The sequence below is a fragment of the Lycium barbarum genome, chromosome 4, assembly GCF_019175385.1.
Source record: "Lycium barbarum isolate Lr01 chromosome 4, ASM1917538v2, whole genome shotgun sequence".
In the NCBI taxonomy this organism is placed as follows: domain Eukaryota; kingdom Viridiplantae; phylum Streptophyta; class Magnoliopsida; order Solanales; family Solanaceae; genus Lycium; species Lycium barbarum.
In genome coordinates this window covers 105,800,471-105,805,110 of record NC_083340.1, presented here as the reverse complement: position 1 = coordinate 105,805,110, position 4,640 = coordinate 105,800,471, and positions in this window count along the sequence as shown.

Genomic DNA, 4,640 nt, shown 5'->3' with positions numbered 1-4,640 from the left:
GACAGGTTTTTGAGTTGTATCTTTATCAACTTAGTAAGAAGCATTAAAGTAGATACAAAACATTGTAACTTCAAGTAGAAGTTTACTCCTAGAAGATAGCTTGCTAGTTAGTGTTTGGGTAGCAAGGATGAGGTAGGAAATAAGTTGCAGAGTATGTAACTTAATTTGCAGTTGGCTCACAGTTGTAGTGAAGTTTTGGGAAAATCCTGCAGGTCATGATTTTTATAGCCCTTGTGAGCCGGGTAGTTTTCACGTAAAAAATATTATGTCCTTTACCTTCCCGTTTATTCTTATTCCGCAAACACGTTCATAGAGCAGGTTAGGTAACGTGTTTTGTACATAGGCAAAAAGTAGGTACACATTGCGACAAACACCTAGATCGAGCACAGCTAACAAGTGGTATCAGAGCAGGGTCTCCTTAAAGAGTTAACATCTTAGAGAAGATCATGATGAATGTTGCACCTTCTACAAGACACTCAGAGGGTCAGTCCACCAAAAGGCCACTATTATTCAATGGACAATACTATCGATGGTGGAAAACGCGAATGGAAGATCACCTGCAAGCTTAAGACTATGAGTTATGAGACAGGGTGATTGAAGGACCTAAGTATCCCATGAAAAAGGCTGAAATGGGACTGCAGCAAGAAAAGAAAAAAGATGAATCTATTGAAAGAACTACAGGATTCCTAAAAAAATGCAAAGTCCAAGAACGCTTTAATATGTGGTCTTGGTCCTCATGAATATAACTAAATCGCTGGATGTAAATAGCCAAGAAGATCTGGGACGCATTGAAGATTGTTGATGAAGGAACCAGCCAAGTAAGGAAGTTTAGGAAGGATATGCTCTCTACTGACTATGAAAACTTCATGATGAAGCTAGGAGAGAAAATTGCGGAGATGTTCACTTGATATACCTTTATTGTGAATGAACTGACCTCACTTGGAAAATTCATCTCCACTGAGGATTCGGTAGACAAGATCCTGAGAATCTTTTCAATAGAACTCAAGATGAAGGAGAAGGAGAAGGATTAGGAGCAGGAGAAGGAGGGGGACGAGGAGAAGGAGAAGAAGAAGGAGAACAATAAGGAGAAGAAGAAGGAGAAGAAGAAGAAGAAGAAGAAGAAGAAGAAGAAGAAGAAGAAGAAGAAGAAGAAGAAGAAGAAGAAGAAGAAGAAGAAGAAGAATAAAGAGGAGGAGAAGGAGGATGAGGAGAAAGAATAAGGAGGAGGAGGATGAGCAGAAGAAAGGGAAGGAGAAGGAGAAGGAGCATAAGAAGGAGGAGAAGGAGGAGGAGAAGAAGAAGGAAGAGGAGAAGGAAGAGGATGAGCAGGAAGAAGGAGGAGGATAAGCAAAAGAAGGTGGAGGAGTAAGAGAAGGAGGAGGAGGAGGATGAGAAGGAAAAGGATAAGAAGGAGCATCAGGAGGAGGAGAAGGAGAAGGAGAAGGATAAGAAGGAGCATCAGAAGAAGAAGAAGAAGAAGAAGAAGAAGAAGAAGAAGAAGAAGAAGAAGAAGAAGAAGAAGAAGAAGAAGAAGAAGAAGAAGAAGAAGAAGAAGAACACATGGTCCTGGTTACAAGAAATTTCAAAAATTCCTCAGAAGGGAAAATCAGAAGTGCAAAAATAAAATGGAGAAAGGGCCGAGCAGAAAGGGAGAAACAAGAAGAAAGCAAGAACAAGGAGACAAATAAGGCTATAGTAGCCTAGGGCTTTGATGATGACTCAGAAGACGATGCTGACCACACTGCACTCATGGCTGATAACCACTCAGAGTCAGACATAAAAGAAGACATCAAGATAAGCATATATAGGCTCAAGGACAAATTGGATGTGTTGTCAAAAGAAAAAAAAATATCCTTGATGGAAGAACTGATTGATAAAAGATGAATCACTCATTGAAGTTACAGGCCTAGCAGACCAAATACTGAAGAGTGAAGAAAGCAAAGTCAAAATGGAGAAAGAAAATCAGCTACTGAAAGAACAAGTTGCTCAACCTGGTTCATCTATTTTGGGACTTCAATATGAAGTTCTAAAGATGACATTCAGACCAGGAAAGCATGAGACAAATGATAAGCAACTGGAGGCAGAGTCTGAATTTAAAAGGGCAAGAAGCAAGCTATACTTAGAAAGAGTAAAATCCAAAGATATTAGCTCAAAACTACTTAAAACAGAGCATGAACTTGAAAGAGCAAATCGATGGACTCAAGCCTCTCAACTACTGGCAAATCTCATACGTCAAACGCACAACTGAACCACAGGATTGGGATTTGATAGGATAACTGAACATGAAGTATCAGAAGAGGTATTGTGCACTTTGTATGGAAAGATGGGGCACTGTAGAACTGAATGCCTAGTGAACATTAGCTATAAGATAAAGAACCTAAAGATTGCAACAACAAAAAAAAACACCAAGTCAGTTAAGAAGAAAGCCACAAGTGTTGGAAATAGATTCATGTGGACACTGCCCGAGTGGACTAAGAGGGAATTGATCCATCCCATGATTGAAAGAAAGGGACCCAAGCTTGCATAGGTGCCCAAAACCAACCCTTGAATATCTTAAATGAAAGAGGAGCAGAAGAGCAAGCTAAAATGATATATTAATAGTGATTGCTCAAGATATGAAGAGAGAAAATATTGTTAACTCTGTTCACTCTCAAGATTGAAGGAAGAAGATACTGAAGAAGGAAATTACATAGGGGGAACATACGTCTCTTTTTCTTTTCTTTTTTTCTTAGCTGATATGTTGTGATATATCACGAGATATACAAGAGTATACACACCTTATATGTTATTAAGTGTATAAAGGTGTATATAATGTATATCTTCTATTTACAAAGTATATCAGACCCTATTGCTGGATTACCTAAATGATTTTTGCTCCTAGCTTCTTAATTTCCTTCTATTACAAAATGATATATCGACAAGTATATTTCTAGATGCTACAGGTATACAAAGTGTATATTGTAACGACTTGTTTGGTCGTTACTGCACTTTTGACCCATTTACCCCCGTTGACCCTTTCTTGAGCCCTGTTAGTATGATTTTGACCCGCTAGGATGTGTGACATAGTTCTCGAGGTAATCAAACGAGTTTTGTTGTGACTTGTGAGAATTAGAACCCTAAAATGAAAAATCGTTGATCGATTGTTGCCTTGTGGATAAACGGACCTTTTTAAGAAATCCGTCAATTCCGTCAGGTCCGGAGGGTCAATTATGACTTCGTGGGGGTATTTAGTTAATTTCTCAAAGCACTCGAGAGCGTTTTGTGCTATTGGTTGGAAAGTTGATATTTGGCCGTTGGGGTTGACCGGTCAAATAGACCTCCGATGGGAATTCCGAGACCACGAGTGAGTTCTTAACATGTTTTTATGTATGTTTTCATTTTCATTTTATATCTGGGAGGTCTCGAGTGATTGTCGGGATTTGGGAAGAACTTGGTGAAAAATTAAAAATTACTGGTTTCTGATGTCTCGCCCTAACGAGACAGGGTGCGTCCCAGCAGACCCGCCTCAGCGAGGCTTGGTCCGCCGGCATGAAAGTTTTGGATTTTATAGAAATCCGCCCCAGCGGAGGGTATTCCGCTGAGGCGAATGCGCAGCAGCGAGACTTCTTCCGCTAGAGCGGAAGACACTATTCTAGATTCATTAAATGCCTAAGTTAAACCCTTAATTTCCCATTCCTAAAATTATTTCTCTAAAGTGTCTCAAGGGCAATTTGAAGTGTTTCTAAGTGGATTCTTCTTGGGGTAAGTCTCTTCCACCTTGTTATCCATTATTTACCTTTCCTGAGCTTAAATCTGTGGTGGAAATCTAGAAATCTAGTTGAAGAAGATAAGTCTCAACCTTAAATTTGTTATTTGAATTTTAAGCTTCAAATGTGAGATTAATTGATGGATTTTTCCAATATAAGCTTGGAATTTCATTAATTAGTAACTAATAGGCTTGAATCTTCCATTTGAGTTAAGAGATTGAATAAGAAAAAGCTAAGGTTTATGCCTAATTTGGGGGTTTTGCCTTGAATAATGAATTGATCAATAATTGAGATAAATTAGCAATTGGGGAGTATAATTGAACTTCTAGAATGTTGGGTTACCAACTATCTTTGGAAATACCCGTTTCACCCTTGTGGGTCTGATTTCCCTCTTTTCCTTAGTTGATTTTGATTCGACCGATTGTATAGAAATATGGGTATGGTTGTTCCCCATTTCTAACTTGAATTTCAATAATGGCTAGACTTTGGGTATTCGGAGGCTCTTCGGAAGGGCAAGGCTCAGGTTTGACAGTTCATGGCACCAACTCGACATCGAGGTAGGTTACGGCTTATCTTAGTTAGACTTTAATTAGTGAAACGTATGTATGCATAGAATTGACGGGATAAAGCATGATTAGGCCTTCAAACATGATGTTGGAATAGATATACTCTTAGGGTGGTATAACTTCTGATTATGTGGGCTTGTCGCCGTTATTTTACACACAGTGATATATGGTGTACTTGTTGATATGAATAGGTGATGTGAGGTGAAAAATTCACTACGATGATTGAAACTCTGTGTTGTTCCCATTTCCATGGTTGATGTGATTTATGCAAGTCTTGTTATGACTTATAAAGCTTTGTGATCTCTATAGCATATTCATTGGCTTTTGA